The 23,457-nt window shown below is 40.2% G+C and overlaps 1 protein-coding gene and 1 long non-coding RNA gene across 3 annotated transcripts in view; one reads left to right on the top strand and one right to left on the bottom strand.

Moving 5' to 3' along the window:
• Positions 1-3,278, bottom strand: part of MGAT5 (alpha-1,6-mannosylglycoprotein 6-beta-N-acetylglucosaminyltransferase) — a 131,918-nt gene extending 128,640 nt beyond the window's left edge. Inside the window, exon 1 of one of the 2 annotated variants that reach the window (XM_080399659.1) lies at positions 3,127-3,278. The gene's annotated coding sequence lies outside the window, so the exon portion shown is untranslated. The remainder of the gene's footprint in view (positions 1-3,126) is intronic. The other variant, XM_080399660.1, reaches the window with a different exon arrangement.
• Positions 3,279-3,545: 267 nt separating this feature from the next.
• The window catches only part of LOC308068685, a 42,923-nt gene continuing 23,011 nt past the window's right edge, over positions 3,546-23,457 (top strand). Inside the window, exon 1 of the long non-coding RNA XR_013930062.1 lies at positions 3,546-3,643. This is a non-coding gene — a long non-coding RNA (uncharacterized lncRNA). The remainder of the gene's footprint in view (positions 3,644-23,457) is intronic.

The following is a 23,457-nucleotide window of genomic DNA, read 5'->3' as shown; positions in this document are numbered from 1 at the left end:
CAAATCAGTTAATAATTTTTTGAAATTGAAGATGCAGTAATAGCAAGACTGCTTGATTCCTGAAAGAGTTTCCACTCATCAGATTCCCAGCTGATTAGCACTCTGCAGCATGTTAATTTCCTTCAGCAGATGCTTCCCATGTTCGTTACCAAGAGTTGTTGCTGGAGTACTGCTCTGGTTCCAAACCGGGCTAAGCAAAAGAGTTCTGCATACACTTCAGGAATAATGTGACAAATGAAAATGCTATCAGAACTTGCCTTTTTTTATATTCATCATACTGTATTTCTTTCCACCATCTATTTAAAAGACTAAGCATACACTGTCAGACCATCTGTTGGCAAATAACCATAAATAATATTTGCCACTGTATCTCCCTTATCACTGCTCTTCCTATCAATAAAACTAAAATAATTCTGCCATTTTCTCATGAAACATTAAGACAGTCTTCTTTGGATCTCAGTCTGCTCAAAACATGAACACTGCATCCACATAAGCCTTCAAAACATCACATAGCTAATAATCAACTTATTATATCAGTGAAGAGCAGTTAACACCAACTACTCCTGAAGTTCTATTAAAATTTTAGAGCAAAGATGAGGAAGAAAACTGCATACTAAGCTATTTTATTAAACAGAAGCAAAAGTAGGGTGAACAAAACAGAAAAAAAAAAAATCAAACTTGAAGGTAAATGAGTGGTGCTAATAAAATTCTACATATTACCTCAGGCACAGATCTTTTTAAACAAGAGAAAGGAAGGGAATCTGGTTGGGGGGAGATGACAAAATTGGGAGAGCAATTGTCATTATTCTAAGTCATTTTAGAAATTCAGAACACTTCATTATTTTGCCAGATTCTATTTCACGAAGCAGATTAAGGACCGTAAATGATTTGCACCCAGTGTTGCTGGCTGCTTCTCAAGTTTTAGGCAGTGTAGTTTTGGGAGCTTAAACAACCTGATCTTCTTATATTCAGTCACTTTGTCTTTCAGCATCTTTTCAGTCCAGGCTGTACAAGCTCCCTTCCTCCCAGACAGGAGGATGGATTTATCACGCAGAAAAGAAGAAGCTTATGTTCTCATTTAATCCTTATTCTGCTTGTACAAAATAAAACCATATTCTACATAACAGAAAACAGTCTACATACGTTAAATTATGAAGAACAGATATTCCTTTTGCTAAACATACTGCTCCATGGGCCATTTTAAGAGTAAACTATTCCATGCATCACCTCATACAGGTAAAGAGCAAGAAGCAGCAGTGAAAGTTACTTTACATGTAACAAAACCACCAGAAAAAAGGCAGGGTTTTTCCTACTATTAGGCTTGGTACAGCCACCAGTAATTATAAGTGAACTGTGGGTGTTGCAGTAAGCAGAGTTTCTCATGAACAGTCAGAGTCATTACATACAGATGAAGAAGGAAAAAGGTAAATCACCCATTCAGACTAAATTGGACTCAGTGTCCCCAGGCAAAATGGTTTCAATAATAAATACCAAGAACTAACTGGTTCCTCCTTTTTTGAAAGCTTTTCAGTCTTTTATGAAAAGGCAAAAGTATTTTGAAAGAACTGAGATCACCTCGTTGATTTGGGAGTAAAGACATATCCCTAGCCTACAAACAACTTCAAATGCTGTCCTCCTGAGGACAAAGATGAACAGATACAGTACCAGACGTGCCCTGCAACCTACTTGCATTTTCCACACACAAGGCTGTTTGCTGAGATCAAGCACTTGCACTGCACTAAGTCAAAATCTATCCCTGTGTTTAGGATTATGAGTCATGCTGTTGAAAAAGCTATCATACTATTTCATGGGGACAAGGTGACAGGTTTTTAGATAACTAAGACTGTATACTAGAATAACATGAATCTCAAGAGTGAGCCTTCATTTAGTGTTCTATTCTTGCTGCAGTTATCAAGGGAGACTCATGTATCAAGACCTAATGCAAGAATTAAGAATTCATTCTCCCAAGTTTACTGACCACAGCGCCAGCAAAGAAAATAAGCAGTCAAAAGGTAAGACTGATACTATACCGTAACTGGAAAACATGGAACCTGCACTCCCTAATGTTAACAGTGAGAAATGCCTCCACCCTGATTTCATTCCTCAAAACTGAGTGACGTTTATTTCCCCCTTAAGATATATTAAAATGCAAGTTTATCTTAAATAGTTGCTAAAACAAAACTGGAAGGAGACTGAAAACGGGCCCCCAAAATTCTTGTACAACACAGGTCCACACACCTACGTGATCACATCAGGTCAGCCACTTGACGCACACAAAAAAAATCCCTACGATCAAACCACAAGATGATGCTGATGCGTAAGAAATACCGAACTCGACAAACGAAGAGCACGGTTATTTCCAACCTAAAGCTCAACGCACCTCTGGCGAAAAAGTAGCAGACATGGCAGACCAACGCACAGTTGGCAGAGAGATGCCAGTTTTCAGGAACCCTTCTCGCAAATTGGCTTCCTAGAGGTTTACAAAGTCCGAAGAGGAAGCAAAACCGGCATCGGGTGGAGCCGGGAGCTCGTAAATCAGATCGTAAGGAGCCGATTTCAAAAGACTTCACCCCCCGAGAGCCACCCTCCCATCCACGGCGCAGACTGCCGCCCGCGCTCCGCCAACCCTCCGCCAGCGCTGCCCCGGCCCCCGAGGCGCGCCCCTCGCAGGCCGCCCCCCCGCTCCCCCCACCCAGGCAGCTCGGGGGCCCCGGCTCCGCTCGGGAGGCGACAGCCGCCGCCCGCGGAGGCGCTCCCGCGGCGCCGGGCGCGGAAGGTCGTTACGCAAGGTGACGGGGGCGGCCGGGCCGCGGCAAGGACGGGCCCCGCCGCACCGAAGCGGCTGCCTGGGCGAGCCCCCTCCCTCCCGTTCCGCACCGCACCCGCCGCCGGCCCCGCCTCGCGGCTCCCCCGCGCCGGGCCGCCCCCCTGAGAGCGCGATGTGCCCCCAGGGTGCGGCTCCCGCCCCACACGGCTGCGGCGGGAGAGCTGAGGAGACCGCTCTCCCTCACGGCCCGCGGAGCCGCAGCGGCCTGAGGGGGGCAACGGCGGCGCCCCCCCCCCAACCTCAGCGGGGCTGGGCGCGGCCCCAGTCTCCCTGCGACCCGCACCCCGGCGCCGCCTCACCTCCTCCGGCGCCGCCTGTGCGCAGCCCCCCGCGCCGGGAGGAGCGCATCGCCCATGGTCCTCGGCGGAGGCCGGCGCGGGCTGAGGGTCGGCCGCCGCGCCCGCCGTGGGGGCCGGGCCACCTGGAGGCGGGCGGGCGCAAGGGAGCGTCTGCAAACTGCCAGCCGCCAACGAGGGCGGGCGCGCGCGGCGCGGCTCGGCACAGCACAGCACGGCACGGCAGCGCCCGCCCGTGTGCAGGCGGCACGGCCGGCGGCCGCGGGCGGGGCGGGGAGCGCGCTAACGGCCTGCCCGGCCGGAAGCGCCTGTGACAGGCCGAGGCAGAGCGAGGGAGCGTGTGCAAAGTGCCGGCCCGGCTGCGGAGCGCGCGCGCGGCGCCCGCAGGGGCGGGAAGCGGGCGGGGGGGCGCGAGGTGCGATGCGGCGCGGCGCTGAGGGGGCCGAGCGGCCGCGGCCGCGAGGAGAAAGCGCCCGCGAGCGGGCACGGCCACCGGTGCCTAGCCGCCGCACACGCTGTGGTAAGTGTGCGAGGGCGGCTCCGGCGGGAAACGCCCACGAGCCCGCCGGTGAGGCGACGCCTCGGCGCCCCTCAGCCCGGTGCGCCTGAGGGGCGACGGCGGCGTCTCCCGCCGCACCCCCGACCTAGCCTTCCTTTGAGGCGGCCCTTTTCCCCTCACACCTGCCTGTGGCCCTGCCGGCGAGCGGCCGGTGGCCCCGCGGGGTGGCGGGTGGCGCTCAGGCCTAGCGGAGCCTGCCGAGGGGCTGGCGGGGAGGCTCGGCCCGGCGAGCTGCCGGTGCCGCCTCACGGTGCAGGGTGGCCTGGCAGCCAGAGGGGCCAGGAGAGCAGGGGCGGACAGACGTGGCTGGCTGACCCTACGCCTCGAAACAGCTGCCCAGGAGCCCTCTCCTGCCTTCCCTGCCCTGGGCTTGTCCACTAAAATCTTCACAGCCTACAAATGCCTAAGGTTAGGTGCGGATCTTGTCTTTGGTAGCAGTTGCGGTTTTGGCTACACTAAGTGGATACATTACATCAGCTAACGTTTTTCTAGGCTTTAGACACAGGTATTTGTGCCAGGAGTTGCAGGGTATTCATCTACTATTAGGTTGTCTTTAAAACACGCTCTACAAGCTACTGAGCTTCAGTGCTTGGGAGCCATTACAGCAAAGGAAGATAATGTATTTTTTTAAGGAGAAGATGACTATATTTTGTAGTGGTGGGACGAGTCTATTTAGCACAGCTTCTGGAGAATGGTATGTTTTCTCAAGCCTGCGTACACAGGCTTGGGGGGAGCTAATAGGAGATGGGTGACATCTGGTGGCCAGTCTTAACTCTGGTCTTGAAAGGTAAGAGTTTCCTTTCATAAGGAGTAAATCAAGATCAAAGTAAAAAAATGTGTTTCTGGTTACCTCTACAACCTAATATAAGTTAAAGGAAGAATAGGTATAGCTTGTAATAAGCTGCAAAACTCAGATCAATATCTGTTAGAATATTCTTCACATGCCATGAATCATCAGAAAATGGTTACATAAAAATACCCCCAACAAAACAAAGTCAAATAAATAGGTATGTGTTTGGTGACAGTTCACAAAAATCTCTGCTAGTGTTCAGTGCTATTAATTTTGGGGTTCTCCATACAGGACATAAAATTGTGCTGCTCACCGTGCACGCTGAAGGACACTTGTTTGTACCCACAAGCATCTGCAATTATGCTGTGCAATTTGGAGTTTAGCTTTTCACCCAGTGTTACACTGTGTTCCTGCTTGAAAATGTTTAACTGGCATTTAATGAGAGGTTAGGGATTTGAAAACTTTACTAGGTGTTGAGTGATCAAAGCCTTGGACCTCTGTCTGTGTAAGATGGGTAACTTTTAAAAAGATCTGCTATGATTTGTAGAACAGGCTCTTGTCACAGAGAAACAAAGCAGGTGAAGTAACAGCACCTACAGCACTTTCATTCTTTTCCATTTATTATGCTTTTAATTTAGGTAGCTCATATTCAAGAGCTGACCTATTACACTGTAGTCACTTTTGAGTTTGATATGTTCTCTTACTGAAATATTACATATCAGAAAATATCAAGTGGTCTAGCAGAGCTCTTTCTGAAGGGAACAGTAGACCTTTTTAGCTAACAGTTTTCAAACTGAAGCATACCAACCAGGTCCTCCATTCAGGAATAGGAAGTTACACTACGTATTTTACAGTACATATATCTGACATAGCTAAATGAAAGAATATGGTAGATATGAACAAACTACATGCATTGATTAAGGAAACAAGAATTCTCTGGGGGAGTGGGCTCCCCTCCCAAGGAGTGTTCCCTGGGGAAAGGTTGGGTTCTTGGAGCACAGGGAATAACAGACTGAAAGAAAAAAGAACATCGACCCCTGCGGCATTACAATGTTAGAAGAATATGAGATCAGCCAGGCACTTAAATGTTTATTCCTCATTGTAGTGTGTAACAAATAGGCCACAAATTACTCCGATTTAGAGTGCTCAGGCCTGTCCCATATTCAGCATGAAGTTCACAGAGTTAAAGCTTCACCCATCTGCTTGCTCATTCTGTGCCTATAGGAATAGTGCGGGTGGAGGAGGCTAATTAGGACCATTAAAGCCTGTTAATGCAATTAGGGCCCTGATGCTGGCATCTCAACTTGCCCGTTTGCATCTCGGAGTCACACACTCTCCAGCTTCAGGACTCTGTGTACTGATCCCATCAGCCTTGGGTACAGGTAGGAAAGGTGTGGTAGTGCTACCTGCAATTTAGCACCACGTGTATCGCTGCGTTGCTCACAAACACATCCCTTGAGCCAACATTCAGTAATTAAAGATGATAAGTTGGTGGGTCTGTTGGATGTGTGAAAACACATGAACATTGTATAAGTCTGGGATTGAGGGTCTTGGCTATACTTGTTAATGGAGAACTTGTGGTTTACTCTGAAGTCTGTTCTATTAATGAGGAAAAGATTTACGTTCAATATAACACCTATTGATACTGTTTCCTGCTTGATTTTGTATCTGGAAGGTGCAGGTATAGCCCTGCCCTGAGCAGATAACAAAAACTCCCTTGTGTGATTTTGTGCCAGTCACAGTTTTGGATTAGTAGAGACTAGGTTAAAAAGTCATATCTATACTACTGCTTGCTTACTGTAACATAAAAGGACAGAAGTAATCCTTAGAAGACACTGTTAGGGAATGCTTATTTTGTGAGACCTATCATCCTTTTGCATTTCTCTATACTGAGTTTTGGAGAATTCTGATTATGGACCGGCAGTGGATGATAACCTAAAATGTAAATGCACAGAGGTCACCAGTGCTAACTCTAGAATTGCTTAATGTCACCTTTAAAGTAGTGTACTTGTTGAATTTTCCACCTCTTGTTTGTTCAAAGAAAAAAGTACTGTCACATGGAGAAATGTGTCTAGAACATAGAAGAATTCTGTGATTATTCACAAACAGTACCTGCATAAAGTTTTCTTTAGGGAGGTATGTGTAAACTGTCTTCCCCTTTGACTTGCAATGCTGTATAACAAAATTACAGCACACACATAAAAAAAAATAGTTTGCCTTTCCTAATAGCAAAGTATGTTATTAAGAAATATATTTTATTAGAGAATATAGGAAATATTTTTAATATAGAAATATTTATTTTTTTTTCCTGAGGTGGACTGCATGTGGCATTCCTGCCTTTGTTTCAGTTGATAGCCCTTTCTTGTCTCAGGTAGATAGACACAGTGTTATATCACGCTATACTTATTGGGTAACCACAGCAATAAAGCTCTTAAAATAGCAACTAGAGTGCATCTGCATTATATTCTGCATCTCCTTCAAAGCCCTGTTGCTTGGTCTCTGGAAGATCTCCATCCCTCTGTGCAGGTTTTCTTACCTTCTTTTATAAACACCCGTATGCTCTTCTGAATAAAGGGTTAGTTGTTAGCTTTGCAGATACTAAGTGGACTGTTTGGTGGTATTATTAATGTTGAACACAACTTCAATAAAATGAAGAAGGGGAAGAGGAAAAAGAAGAAGGAAAAACTGAAATTTAAACCAGAGGTAAGATAAAGAAGACCTTCCTGAAAAATATCTTTGTCTCTTCATCGCCAAACACAATAACTGTCTTGAGGCTTCCAACATAAGCTTTCTGCTTGATGTCTCCCTCAGATTTATTGATACAAATGAATTTACTGCGAAATGATAACCAACTCCAGCCTCTGTGCTGGAGATCTGAGAACTTAATGTGTTCTTGTTCAAGAATGTATCTTGCTTTTTTGTTTGATTGCTCTGATTTCGTAAGCCCTCATCTATGTGTTTTGAACTACAGTACAATATTCTGAAGAGCTGATGTATTCAACCCTAATAATATACTGATCACAAAGTGAAATCTTGAAGGGTCACCTTTTCCCTCTATTTTGCTTGTTATTCACAATTTGAAGTTGCTGTAGGATAACCTTGGTTTAACTCTAAGTATCAGAAGGGTAGGAAATAGAAAATATTCCTTTCCTTTCCCCATATTCAGATAACACCCCCCCTGTTTTTTAACATGGGTAAGACTTTGCGGTTAGGCTTTAACAGAATCCTTTCCACCAAGTTTTTATGGATATGAAATAGTCAGATTTTTAAAAGGTATTATAAACTCTGCCCAGTACAAAAGAGCAAACCCATAAATTGTTAGACTCTTGCCTTTGAAGGTTTTATTCTGTTCGCTATACATAAATGTAACAACTGGGCTATAAAATTTTCCATCACCCGGAAACATTGATCTATATTCCAACAGATCTTCGCATTACCGCAGATATTGTAAACATAAATTGTATAAACATTTCCATTGACTTTGCACTGAGTTATCAAACAGGAAATAAACCCTTGTTTTTAGGTACCTAACCAGACATTTCTAATAAGTATTTAATGTCTGCAATAAGTGTACTAAGGAGTTCCCCATCTGCAGGGAATTTACTTGAGATTTCTTTTCAGACATCACAGTAGCATTTTAGTGCTAAGTAGCATGTAATTGTAAAATTTCATAGGCACAGTAGAGCTAATTCTCCATTGTCTTTTACCCTTTGTAGTAATTAGTGAGAACAGTCATATTTTACATCCACCTTGCACAGGTTTGAATGACTGCTCAAGGTGCAAGAGATGCTCTGTGTTCTCATTTGAGTGCAAACTGAAATTGCATCATGATTTATTTTAGAGATTTCATTGGACCTGAGGGAATTAAAGACTTTCCTGAGGAAACAAGTCACCGGCCACTCATGGAGATTGCCAAAGAGACTGTGTGGCAGATAAATGACTAATGTATAAAAGGAGAAAAGCTAAGAAAGAACAAAGGCAGTAAGGACACAGTAGAAAATCTAGTTGGGTTATTTGTATTGGTCTACAGTATTGAAGCAGTAATTTTGTACATTTCCCCTCCAATGTAATCTTTATGGAGCTATTGTCTCAAACTGAATAATCAATAGAAGAGTTTTTAGATTGCATCAATAAAAATAACAGTACCTGTCCAAGAGTTTTGAAGGAACTTGGGTAGGAAATTTCTGAGTGGTGGTCTCTGCTACATTGTCTATTCAGCATCTTTTCATAATTACCAGAAGCACCCAAATTTAAGAGAGGTCTGTAGTGGTAACTGAAAGTTAGAAATGGGTGGCTTAGCCTGACTTCTGCCACGATGAATCAGCAGGAAATATACTTAGGATTTACCTAGATAGCATATGTGTAACAGGTTAATATCTGTGTGTGATCCTCTTCTGTAGAGGTAAACAATAAGCTTACAGGTTGGTTAGTTACTTGAAGGAGTTAGTAGCCATCTCTCTGATCTGGATAGTAGTCCCTATTCCGGAGATCCATAAGTTTTTTCACAAAATTTTGAGCCAAACATTTACTGTCATTGAAGAAATGAGATCATCATGGAATGTGTTCTAAGATGCTTAAAAGATAGGATTAGAAAAAGAAAGCATAAATAGAAATATGGATATGGGATCATTTGTTGCTGTGGAGGGAGTTTATCTTTGGAATCTCTCAGGACCTTGTTTTGCAACATTGCTTTTCAGCATGTTTATAAATGGTCTAGAAAGGGCAGGAATATTGAGGTGACAATTGCAGGTGATATAAAATTGCTAAGGATTATAAAATATAAATCTGATTGCAAAATGTTGCAGAAGGATGCTGTGACACCATGTAACAGGAAAATAAAACAGCAGATATAATTTAGTGTTGATATTACTTCACATGATAAATGCAAAATTACATTAAAATATGAAAAGTGACTGCTTATATAACTAAATGGACTTTTGATATTACTAAGCAGGAATGAGATTGTGAAATTACTTTGAAGAGTCTCTGAAAATATCAACTCAGCTTTTAACAATGATCAAAAAAACAGGATGCTGGGAGTTAAGAAAGGATTTGTGAACAAAACAAAACATCCTTATGTCTGTATAGATCCATGGTACACTCAGATTTGAATCTGGCAGTTCTCTTTCCCTACTTCAAAAAAGATATAGTAAAGCAAAAAGGATAAGAGTGATCAGAGACTTTGAATTGCATCATATGAGAAGAAAAGAAGCTGACTAGAAATTAGAGAAGAGGAGAACTTGGGAAAAAGGTGATAAAAGATTGACTAAAACAAGATAATGAAATCACAAATCGCACAAGGTTGAATTGTTCAGTGTTTGTCAAAGCCAAAAAAACTGTGGCACCCAATGAAATTTTGTATAGTGGATTTCAAACAAATACTTGTCCAGGCAAAATCTAAGTTGTGGAATCTTCAGGGTTTTCTGGACACCAAAAATATAAATAGATTAAAAAAAAAAAAAGAGTTAGCATAGTTCAAGGATAAGAGATCCTTTAATGGCTGTTAAACTTTAAAGAAGGCTTTAAATTGCTGGCTGTTAGGAAGCTGGGGAAATATTCCCTGGGAGGCATCATTCTGTATTTGCCCTGTTTCTTACAATGCTCACTAACGTGTGTCCTCATGTTCTTTCTTTGAGATACTGAGCAACTGGTCCCTCATCTGACTCAATGCAGCTGTTATTATGTCCTTATTCCTTCCTTTTATTTGCTTACTCATCTGGGGATGTGCTTCTTTTCTAAGGCCTGACTCCTCTCCCTCACTTCAACAGGAGTGATATGAACAGGGTATAATGCCTTTCCTTTATGGTGAAATTCAACCTCTTCAAGGCACCTCAAATTCAACAAGGCCTAACAACCTGTAGACTCAATTCTTCTTTCTGGCTTTTGCAGGTTCTCATGCAGTTCCTGGCATATTTTGAACAGTGAACTGGAATGACTTCAAAACAACAGTTTAAAAAAATATTCTGGAAATGTTACTTTGCCGTAAGTTCATCTCCCAGATGAACTATATTTCTATATCTATATATCCTCTTTACCCCTAATAGTCCCAGTCTTTTGCTGCTGTTGTATTGCTTCTCACAGAACTGTGTCTCATGAACAAAATCTGGAAAATCTTGGTAGTGAAGAGTCAAATTCTTGATTTTTAACTAATGCTTACCATTAGTGTTATAGTGTGTTTGAGGCCACTGTAACAGAACTGTGCATTTGGGATGCAGAGTATCTAGTTGGATCTTTTCCACATTATCAGTAGTGTAACAAAGGACTCCATGTCAATGCCAAAATGAAATCATGAAGTTAATTCCTTTTCAGCCTTAATTTAGTTAAATGTATCTGTATTTCTGATGTTCTTTGGTACCCAAAACAAATACTAGGAGCCAAATAATCCTTACTTTTTAATCTGGTTTTACGGTTTGAGCTAGGGTATCAATTGTGATTTCAGTATCAGGCCTACAGCTTAAAGCAATGACATATCTAGAAAATAACCTATTTTCTATAAATCTGCAGAGCGTTTTACAGACTTCACAGTCTGGATAGTACTGTTGTACATACTGGTAATTGGTCCTAAGTGACCCTTAATTGTTGTTTTTTCTTTAAGGTATTTTATTAACTTGTTCATTTGAAACTCAAAAGGATATACAGACTCAGAAATGTACCTTGTCAAGTTTACTCCATTAATGCTAAGCGCAGTTATCACACAAGGGTGAAGAAAACACATCATGTAGGCAATCACTGAAATTGGCATCTTTTCTGTCTCAAGTAGCCAGGTGACATTTCACTTATGGGAACTGTTAAACCAAGGTGTTAAAACCAGATTTAATTTACTTTCTATCTACTTAAAAAGAGAGCTGTTGTCACTATTTTGCCAATTAAAGTTTGAAAGTGGGAGGCATTTGATTTATAGAAGACAGTAAACTGCAAACTGCTTTATAAAGCTAGAAAGGACTGATTATAAAACTTCACAAAAAGGAAACTGTTTTCAGCAATTTATGAACTGTGACAGAAGAGTCTCTTGCTTCAACAGGAGGTAGGTGAAGCTTCTGTTATTATTAGAAACAAACTGGAATTCTGAGATTTAGATCATTAGCTTTGAACACTCCTTACCTCTCAGACCCTCAAATGGAGGAAATTTTATGTAGGGTACTGATTCAATGTAGTGTGCCCCCCATGTCTGAAGTCCTGAAATATTTTCCAGCACCGAGAAATTATTTACATTAGGTCTTGTCTGTTATTTTTGAGATGGGCAATAAAGACAGGGTTGTTGACTGTAGAATTACCACATATGAGAGCTTACCTGTAGGTTTTCTGCTGGTTGAGCAGATTTAATAGGTCCCCTTTGATCTAATTCAAAAATTTAAAAGATTGAAAGACCTGTGGTCAGTGAATTCCAGGCTAATGTGTATTTATATTGTTATTCTGTGTCATTAATAAAGAAGAAAATCAGCTTGGCTAAGGCCTGGACAATACTGAGCATGTGTTTGCGTTGTTTGATGGTAAATGAAAGTTATAGTGGAATTTTAGTTGCTAAATAATAACTGAATTTTGTAGGTTACCCTAAATGATGTCTCCTTAAAAGTGATTTAAAGTACTATCTGGAAAATTTTAATCTGGATTTGGTAAGAACCTTTTAGGTGCTTGCAGTTGTCTAGAACTACTGACATTTTGCAGTCTGTAGTCCCACCAAATTTGTACAACAAAGACTACATCTGCGATCTTTCAAGCACTGCAGAAGTCTCAAAGGAATGCTCATCCATCTGGATTTTCAGTGACCTCTAAGTCTTCTCATCTTTTTACTGGATGTGTCAGGAAATAGAGTGTCTGTGAATAGGATTCCTATTGCAAAAAGAGGAAAAGCACCTTTAGTTTTTGATTTTTTGACTTTGGTGCTTGACTATGCAAAGTTTACCCTGAAGTCAGTATTCACTTAACATATTTAGAATTGACAAAATATGGAGTTCCTAAATTGACACTTACAAGAATTTTTCAAGTTAAATGCCTTCATTACTTACTAGAATTATTACACTTTCTCTGTCATACTACTGCCTTTGATCTTTTATCTTCTCCTCCCAAATCTTTTGTTATTTTATTGTATTTTTACTCCATTCAGCTGAAGATCTTTTAATGAAGGAGTGTTTGGGTTTTGCAGATATATAATACAATGGGCTTTATGGAAATGGGCTACACTGACTGGAAAATATCTTCAACTTACCAGACAGACTGCTTTCTCTGAGATACTTTCCTTGAACAGGGACATGTTATGCATAAAAAAAAGGTCTTTGAAGAGGAATTCTTATGAGAAAGGAATTCTTAAAATAGTAAGCTACATAATGGTAATTGCAGTCACTGGCCATGCACAGAGTCATTTGACTGTATGCATATGCCAACCTACAATACTGGAGCAAAAGACATAAAAGAAGCATTTACATGTGCTACGAGAGAAGTCTTGCACTGGGAAGTCAGAAAGTGTAGGCTTCCTAAAGGGAAAATATTTCATTTGTCAGACAAGCCATTTAAATGGGAAGTAGTCTAACTGGAACATGGGAAAGTTTTTCCTTATTCAGAAGTGTAGTCATTTAAAAAAAAAAAAACACAAAAAAACCCCCAAACAACAAAAAACCCAACAAAAATAAAACCACCTAAACCTCCAAATATGAAAAAATAACAATACGGCTTTGTAATTTCACCCAGGTCTGCTCTCTGGCAGTGTTTAGACATTGTGAGGCACAGCGGAAAAGTCAAAGCTGGGTCAGTTACGTTTGCTTTCTGCTGCTGTAAAATTCAAATTTTTCAGGATCACAAAAGAGAGTGAATGGCATATCTCTCCTATTAAATAAGTATTAACAGAAAAGGTCTCAGGAGGGATTGTCAATCAACACACATGAATTCAAGGAGGTTTTGATTTAAGTAATGAATACTGATTTCTTCTTCCAAAAACTAGACTTAATATGAAAAACTATTTCTAAAGAAGAAAACAATTATTCTTTTCTTTGTCTTTACCCTCTAACTTTATTAAGTAATTTCCTTCTGTGTGCTGTCTTCTGCCATAACTTTTGCTGTTACTGGGATCTGCCACATTTAGAACAAGTTCTACATTGTAGATGGCCAATAAAACCAGTCATCAGTGGAAGACTCTACGGTGAAGCTTAAGGAAATCACTTTCTAACATATTAAGATTCCAGGCTATTCAAGATTTTGTAAACGTGACAAAAACAAACTTGAACTGCAGCCAGAAAGGAATTTGGACTAAATGTGGAACATGATGCAATGAACTTACAGCAGCTTGTCCAGTTTAATCAAGGTTATTTCTACATGAAAAGTCTGCTAGAAAATGAGCAGATACCTTTTCTTCTGGAATTCAGGTATTCTGGGGATTGTCCAAACACTCAAATAAGCCTGCATCTTTTTCTTTCTCCTTGCTTTTTGCTATTGTTATTAAAAAAGTAGCAACTTCACACCGTATTCAAGAGGACAGTCTCCAAATCCAGCTCTCATGTCTCTTCAGTCTTTAACCCGTATCAGTCCCTGTGGATAGGAAGCATTTAGACGTACTTGGTTATCCCTGGAGATACATCCCAATGTTAAGCAGATGCAGTCAAGCTTTTGAATTTCCTAGTACAACTGAGAGCCTGGAATTTTAATGTGTTCCTTATTAGGTCCCTGGCTTCAAATGACTTTCCTCCCTGTTTGCCTTAGACATTCTAGAATAAATTTCTTATAGGCAATTGTATCTCCATAGATATATATGCTTAACAAGCATGAGATACAAGGAAAGATTGAGTAGCTTCATCTAAATGTGATGAACTGTATATTGACCAGACTTACAGCTGAGATGCTATTTCAGCATCAAACTTATGAGTATCTTTTGTTATTGTTAGAGAAGGATCATTGGACAAAAGCTTTTAATACAGACTTCATCAGCCCAGATTGGAGAGGTGTGACTGAGAGTTTCAGGTTATAACCCATTGACCCTTAGCAGTCTCACAACTGCACGTGGTAGAGGCCCTGGAGGGAATCATTTAGATTTTAGCAAGTGCGAAAATGTGTCTGTCTAGGGGTGGCAGTGGGTTATCATTAATTTACTGTGTGTAATCATGTGATACATTTTTAGGTTACCTATGTAGTTTAGGAGAGTAGCAGGTGATTTAGGATATGTCTGCAGTGTAAGTAAATCTGGCTAAATAATATACAAGTTAGTGGTTTGAAAACTTGGTTTTTCAGTCATTATGAGCTCATGTTATTGACAAGTGACAAAGGCAAATATTCAGTCAGGAGAGCCAGTGTTTAAAGAAATGTCATCTTTTTATGTGTATTACAGGGAAGTAGATCAATGAGAGAAAGGATGGAAAGAAGGTATTTTTCATGTGCTGGCTAATTTACTGTTACTCATTGCCTAAAAATACTGCAGGTCGAGTTACATGAGTCTGTCATATCAGACAGATGAAATGTTTACTTTAGTAAATCTATTCTTGCCCTTGCCTGCTGAAGCTGGGATTGAAAATCGAGGGTGGTACCAATAGTGTAGTAATTAGCGAACCCATCCTATCAGCTCAGATAAGTATAACTGCAGATGATTGTGGCAGACATAAAGCAAGGTTCAAACTGCTCTTCCTTCAGAAAGAACTTGTAAAGTGACCACAGTTCTAGCCCATGACACTCTGTGGAAGAGGGAGAAGATGTCAGATTTTGGATAAAAATAAGGATTCCAAAGAATGGAAATATGACTACCCATTAATAGAAAAGAAATCTGAACTCACAGTCATCTGACATGTCAATGATTTTTGTCAGAGCTAGAGAGAGTTCAGATGGTTTGCTGATCTTTGTGGGACATTCTGCATAATCTGCTTTAAATTATGGAAAATAATTACAAGGTAGACTCAAAATCACGTAAACTGAATTATTCCAGGCTCAGCAGATTGTTGAGCAGTAGGTCCAGAAATGCTAGAATCACAGGATAATGGGATTACAGGCTTAATTTCAGTAAAACATCACTGCTGTTCTTGGACAGTCCTTCTCAGGGAAGCTGACATGCAAAATACCACCAGGAAAGATGAATAAAAGCAGTATTTTTATAGCAGCGATTGTTGCCATTAAAGGCTAGTATTCAGAATTTACTGTATGAAAGCTGGTGCACCCAGATCATGGACTCCATGGCTGTCTCAAATGGCTCTTAACACATGATCTTAACATTTGCTTTATCTTCCTCATTAGTTATATGTAAATCTGAAATCATTGGATAGCTTGCACATAAAACTTAAAGTTAAAGCCACAGAATCCAGCTTTTTCTCTGTGTTTTAGTCTTCATTTTGAAAAACAGTTTTACTGCTAACCTTGCTTTTTAGTCTTGTTCTTTTTTGGCCAAATTAGATTTTGAGCCTATTAGCTGCGACAGTGTCCTGTTGAGTATCAATCATAAGGGAAGTCTGTCATGCACAGCATAGGAAACTGGGTATAAGCTGATTGTCAAAGTGGAAAAGAAATGTTGCCCTTATGGGTACCGTTGCATAATTGCTTGTCGCATTATGAGGATTTGCACCTTCCTCTGAGATATAGTAAAGATAGACTACCAGGCTTGATGGACCAGGAGTCTGATCTGCCGTGACAACTCTTTATGTTCTGATATATGTGACCTGTCAGTGTCTATACTGAAAAGATAAAAAATGAAGCTATTGGTGAGTGAAGACTAAAGCATGTGGAAAGAGATTTCTAAAGGAACAGTTTTCAGTTGTCAGAATGCAGTGAACCACTGTTGTGGAAATGAAGCGATACATGGCAGCAATCTATGTAGAACAATTTACCATAGGCACTGGAGTTCAGTTATTTATTTACTTAGTTATATGAGAAAGCACTGCTGTATGAAATAAAGATAAGGCAGCTCTTTTAGGGAGACATAACTTAAACTGGGAAACAGTTTGGGGTGGGAGTAATTCACAGATTAGCTGCAGTTATGCAACTGGTAAAAATTTCTCAATACTTCATAGAAAAATATTTTGAATCCAGAAAAATTGATTGGCAGGTTCTTAATAATGCATTTCCTGAGGTAAATGCATGTAGATATGTATGGAAGTTGGTTATGTAGGTGGTGTCTGGTGGACACAGCTGTTTTTCTTTATTTGAGAACTGTTAAGGGTCTTTGTAATTTGAATGTAATTGCGTAAATGTATGCGTAGGTGACTTGTCTGTTTGAAGAGATCAGCTCTGTGAGATGCTGAGTGCTCTAAGGTCCTATCAGCTCTTAGAACAGAGTTCTACAAGGGCTCTAGTATTAACAAAAGAAAAGGCATCACTGTTGTAGCTGGTTTTACTTTTGAAGTAAGATTTTTGTTATAAACAGAACAAAATAAATCCAGCATCAGATACCACATTCCTTAAGGACTGGCAGCTCCTGCTAACTACATTATTTGAGGAGGAATAAAGGAAACAGAAATAAATGCCTGAAAAACATTGCAAATACAAACACTGACGAATAGTGAATCTTATTTAGGGCATTGCTTTGCTACCCACTTTTCAGAGACCAAAGAGGTTCTAATTTGCCTCAGGAGGTTTGCATCAGATCCCTCTTGTTTGATGTGACAGTCTGTTATTTCCTTTTGCATTGTAGTTGCCTCAGTAAAACAGTTCATGCTATGTCCTGTCACGTTGTCCAACCATGACTTCAGAGACTTCATAAATGTAACATGCAACTACCTGCTCTGGAAAGACTACGTACTGAAAATACTGCTTAAGAGGCGGATTTGATTTTAAATTGTTCTAGCAGATCTTTGGCTTGATTAAGAAAAAAATCCAATAGCTCTCTTCTGTCATAGACAATATTATCATGTTCCTTACAGGCAAGTACATTTAAAATGATAGTAAATGAAGCAGTTTTACATTTAATTTAGAGTGAATAGGTTTACACATTATAAATTATTTAGGTACAGGAATAATATATAGCAGGTGCTATCGAGGAATCTGATCTGATTGCTTTTATTCTTTCTTGAGTTTTTCCACCATTTAAATTAAGAAAAAAATCTTTTCATGTATTGTTAGATCTTTTTTATTATTCATAGTAATTTTTATCACTTCACAAAGATACATTTAAACTGCTGTTACAGAAGTAAATGTGCATAGTGTTATTGCCTGGATTTGGCATAACAAGATTAACTGTCTGGGGCTGAATACTGATGTACCTTGGATTTTAGAATAATGGAATTCAACACTTAATTCTTCCACAGAAAGAATATGTATGCGACCTTTGTCAGTTTGGCCCTAGCTGGCAAAATATTAAACATTTATGCAATGAGAAACTAACGTTTATATACTTGAAGGTACATGAAGATGTTAATTGCAGTGTGCATGTGTTTCTCTCTTCCTCTTAGTTTTTTATAGTTTAGACAGTGAAAGCCCAAAAGACCTTTCAGTGTATATAAACTATATCTAGCACAACAGAGTTCCTGGTCCCTGCTGATTTCAAGGAAATGCTATTACACATCCTGCTCACTGCACTCCCATTGACCCTAATGGAAATGTTTGCATGAATAATTCGAGCTCTTTGTATGTAGTCACATAGGAAAATGTTATTGCCCTGGGGAAAAAGAACTGGTCCCCCTTTCCTTGCCGGATACACCTTCTTCATTGTGGTAGGTTTGATCTCTCAGTGTAGCTTTTTATTCTCTGACCTCAGTGTCAGAAAGCTTCTTTTTTTGTTGTTGGGTTTTCTTTAACTTGTTACCAGATGTCTGATGCAACCAATGCCAATAAAAGAAGTCAAAGAAATTCTGAATTCTATTAGAAGCTACAGAAACAATTCCCTGAGCTATCTATTGAATTAAATAACTGTGTAAGTAATTTGCCAAAAGACATCTGATGGACTGTTTTGAAAGTAAAATCAGCTACAGCAGTGGTGTCTCTTTTGTTTGATTTTCCTGCCTCGTTATGTCAACAAATACGTTGGTTTAGTGCTTTCTTGTATTATGGATGTCTGTGCAGCTCAGACCTCTGTACATGAGTCAATATGCTGTTTGAGTATGTACCGTAAAATGTTATAGACATGTTATGAAGTATTTTAATAAATATAAAAACAGAGGAAAAATCAAGAAGTACAAACCAGTTTAAAGCTCAGTTAAAATGAGAGGTGATCCAAATTGTAAATGGAGTTTTCACATTTTTAAATTCTGTGATTTTTCACAAATTAAATTCTGTGAATGGTTTCTGTATTTTTTTAACTACTTATGCTAGAAGTGTCTCTAAGTACATGTCTGAATTTGGTGCAGTAAGAGTCTGTAGTGTGAGCTTATCCCAGTTAGAAGTGCCTATTACTAAAAGTCATTTATACACTTACACACATGCAAATCCTTGTTCATTTAGAGATATATATATATATGCCTTTAGAACAATAGTGAGACAAACGATATCTATGAAATTAGACTAGGTAAGAACAAGAAACAAATTCTTTACACCGCAGCAAATAATTGGCATGTGTGCACCAGCACTCCAGTTTCATGCCTTTCTCTTGGACTCCTTTGTAACACATTCTGTAATAGGACAGATACTTTGTTGAAATAGCAGTCATTGTTCTGCAGAGGCGAATTTTTTTGTATAAATTGGTTCATTGGCTTCCTGAGGCAGATAATTCACTGTGCCAAGGGAGTAAGGACCGGGGAGTGCTACTGGGTGGGACATGCTGAAGGAAGTATACCTGCAGAGGAAGGTGGTGAAGACAGTGAGTGAGTATTCCTCCAATGGGGTTTGTAGAGCAGAGTGTGAATATTCCTCCAAGTGTTGCTGTACATCAATGACCCGGATGCTTTCCCTTTAAACATAAAACAACAGTTCCAGTGCAGAAAGTTAGGTACCTGAACTGAGCAATTTATAGAAAAAAGTGGTTCAAGAAAGAGTAAAATAAATGGGAAAGAGTATAAAAGAAGAGTATAAAAATGGAGAAAAAAAAAAAGTTGCAGGAAGATTGCGTTATTCTCTTAAACTGTGCTATATGAATAGATACCTTGGTCAGACATGACGGTGGCAGGCCCTCTGCCTCTGTATCTTTTAGACTCTGTGTATAAAGATGTATGTTCTGGAATATTACTTACTATGGTAATTTTATTTTTAAAATTAATCTGGTTCTGATAATGATTCAGTTATACTTAAAGGTAGCACTGATGCAAGTTATATCTTCAGTCTTACAGTTCGGATCAAACCCTGAACCGCTGTTTATTTGGTATCCCTACTTTGTTCCTCTACTCTGCAGCCCTTTGGCTAAACTGAGATTTGAAACAACATCCTGAGCTCTTAGGAGTGCTCTACAATCATATTACTATCATTAGCACCTTCTAACTGAGTAGCATTGTTGGCCATTGTCATGTTAAAAAGGGGGATTTCCTCAATCCCATTATATTTGATCAGCCTGTCAGTTTCCTGAGAAAGATGAGACCCTTGTGTCCCACCAGTCTGTCTGATACCTGTGTTTTGACAGCCCACCGTGGAGAGTGGTTCGACTGACCTATTCAGGGACCTCTACTGACAGTGTCACTGAGTCAAATCCCTTACAACACCTACTCAAATCTCTAGAGATTTACACAAAATGAACTTCAGCTGAAGATTTTTACTACACAAAATGCAAGTTTGTGACAGAATAAGGTTCAAAGATTGCCAGTGATAATACATTGACTGCGAAACAAGCTTAAAACAATAGGCCTAATAATAGCTAGCGTGAGTTAGTCATAGAATAAAGTTCTTACCCAGTATAGGCATCCCTATGGGGGAGAAGACAGGTTCAACCCATTGACTGATCCCAGAAGTTACAGTGGAGTCTTCCCTAACTTCTCCCCTCTTTTGCTTACTTTTTATACTTCATAATATATTGCATAGTCATTATCATATGCAGGATTGGTTACAAGTTTCTTGGTTCTTATGCAAATTAGTACACATCCTCAGATAGCACTTCTGAAAGTATTTTACTGACTACACATGCTCCTCAAGCAGGGGTTTGCCCTCTTTTGTGGGGGGCTATTTGAGTCACAGCTCATGATCTCCCACTACCAAAATTGTCTTTGTCTTATTTCTAATTTTCTCTTGATGTCAGTGAATTGCAACACCTTATCAGCTTGTCTCCTCTTGTGGCCAGAACTTTCCTCACTTGAAGGCTTCTTTCTGCATAACTTAGATAAAGGTTCTTTTCACTATCTGTTCTTTGTTTCTCATCCTTCCCAAGGCTGACTCCCTTGATTAGAAGTCCCTTAATTTGTAAGAACTTTAGACAGTCAGCTTGACCTAAACTTTGTGCACATATTTGTTTAGCATACAGTTAAACACTAAATCAGAGTTTGATAATTTGGGAGTTTAGACAACAATTCCCTCCGTTTTGGACTTATTTCAGTCCAATACCAGTCCATTTTCTTTACATTTAGGTGGAGCTTTGGTGGCTCTAGTTCAACATATTTTTGTTACTGACTGGTATCTTGTGCCCCGTGAGGTGTGGTAGTACCTTGGAGGTGGATAACTTTGGGATGGAGGTGTGCGTTGGTATTACAATATCATCTCATCTGAGGAAAGCAATTCCACCACAATTGCTGGCTCAGCAGCAGACATCTTCTTATCATCTGTGTGGTACCATCAAGTTCCCAATCCTGCAGGGAGTACAACAGAGCATGGCCACAGTGTCTCCACTCCGCTCCACCCTCTGTTACTCCCAACAGCATGTGCTGCATGACAGGGTATGTCACCTAAGAAGCTGTGGTAAAGTAGATTCCGTGCATGCCAACAATCCTGAAAGTAATAACTGTACTGTACCCTAAAAAGCTGTCTGTAATACTATGCTTCTGTTAGGTCCCAGTTTTCTCTAACTCCCTGCCCTGCCCCCCAAGTAATTTTCTCACAGCCGTACAAAAAAAGGTATACTTTGTCTTGTGAAAGATTCCCCCAAGCCATGATCAATCTAGGAAGTACTGCTGGATCAGTGTGGCACTATTACATGGACATTAATGGTTCAGTTAGGCCCTGCATCTATGGAGTACTGTGTCCCTACTAGTCATTGTCTTTCTTGTTTTTTTTAAACCAAGAAATGTCTCTTTCAAGTACAGAATATTAAATTTTGCTAAACGGCCCCAATTTCTTTTGCTTTCTATGTTTATGAGGCTAATCCAACTATTGTGAATTTTCCCAAATGTACTTTTGATTTATAAAAATCCTTCAATTAATTCAACCCTGACAATTTTCATGTTTTTCCTTCACATGCTGGCAGCACTGATGTGTTGTCCTTGAAAATGTACACCTGTAAAATAGTGTGACAACTTCTCTGAAAATCAAGATTCTTTCAGTCAACTGAAAGTGCATGTGGCTCCTTCTCTTCTTTGTTTGCACTTTGAAAGCTTTGGCTATGATTTGGAGGTGTACTGGCTCTTTCTGGGAGACAGTTAATTTTCTTCATAGCTGGTGTGGTGCTGTGTTTTGGATCTGTGACTAAAGCAGTGTTGATAATACACCAGTGTTTGGCTGTTGCTGAGCAGTCCTTGCACAGTGGTGAGGCCTTCTCTTTTTCCCACTCTGCTCCCTCAGCAAGTAGGCTGGGAGTGGGAAAGAATTTGAGAGCGGACACAACCTGACAGAATGACCAAAGGAATATTCCATGCCAGATAACATCATGCTCAGCAATAAAAACTGTGGGAAGGGGGATTTTGAGGAGGTGGCCATTGCTCAGAGGGTGGCAGGGCACTGGAGTACCCGAGGGAAGTGATGAGTGATGGCCTTTGCATCACTTGCATTGTTTGGGGTTTTTTTCCTTCCACTTTATTTTACTTATTAAACTGACTTTATCTGGACCTGTGAGTTTTCTCACTTCTTCTCCTCTTCTTAATCTCTCCCCCATGCCACTGCTGGGGCAAGTGAGGAGGTGCCTGTGTGGTGCAGCTGCTGGCTGGGGTCAACCCGCTACAAGAAGGAAGGGGTGGGAATGGGGGAGAAAAGGACTGGGGAAGAAAAGGAGGGCTCTCATTATTATAAATTTTTAGACTGTCTACTGTGTGAAAATATCTGTATGGACAGTGTACCATGGCAAAATATTAGAAGCTCTTGAGTCTATTCAGAATAACATCCTAAGACATCTTAATGTGTAGGAAACCACCATTTTTGTGGTTTGGGAAAAGCAATAGTATCTTTTAGTAAGAAAAGTATATGAACACCGTAGCTGCAGACCAGGAAGAGGCTTGAGATATGAAGCATGTTATATTTACATGAACTTACCTGTTACATAATTTAAAAATTGATATTAGTGTAAGAATTATAAACAGACTTGGGGAATGGCCTAAAGCACCACAATTTGTATTAAAAGGAGGTTATGCTAAAAGGATAAATATAATACCAGAGAAGGAATAATAATGAGGCTCCTCAGTTGAGGTAATAACCAGTTTTATTAGTATTTTTGCTAAGAGCTAAGGGATAAAAGGTTGCCCCAAAGATAGGAAAGATTGAATTACCCAAAGGGATTTGCAAATGTATGAGAAGAGCTAAACCACCTTGCTTGTAGAAATGGATTTCAATTTAGTGATATAAAATGTGAAGTCCTAATTTAGGTACATAAAAAGAAGGATGTTTGCTGTAACTGGGAGATTACCCGTTCAAAATGCCAGTAGCAGAGGAGACTCAAATATTAAACAATATGATAGACCTGACTGTATGGTGCAGCCATGAAAAAAAAATCTTTGATGAGTTGGGTGAGTAGAGATGAAGAGGCATGGATCCATCCTATAAGATCTAGATACAATACTATATACTGTTCTTACTATGTACAGATGCTCCTGTTTGAGAAGGATTCATTAATAGTGGAATATAAGCCAGAAAAAACCTACAAAGGCAAAGTCTAGGATGAAATGTTTTTATCCTAAGAAAGAAGGAATAAGATAACTTGGTTTGTTTAGCTTAACAAAGCAAAGCCGTAGAGGAAATGCAGTTGCTTCATATAGATACATTGATTGAAAAACACCAGAGAGAGAAAACAACCATTTACCGAAAAGGA

Source organism: Falco punctatus (genome assembly GCF_963210335.1).
Source record: "Falco punctatus genome assembly, chromosome: 8".
Lineage (NCBI taxonomy): Eukaryota > Metazoa > Chordata > Aves > Falconiformes > Falconidae > Falco > Falco punctatus.
Note: the sequence above shows the minus strand (reverse complement) of the source record. Positions and strands in the feature narration are given on the sequence as shown.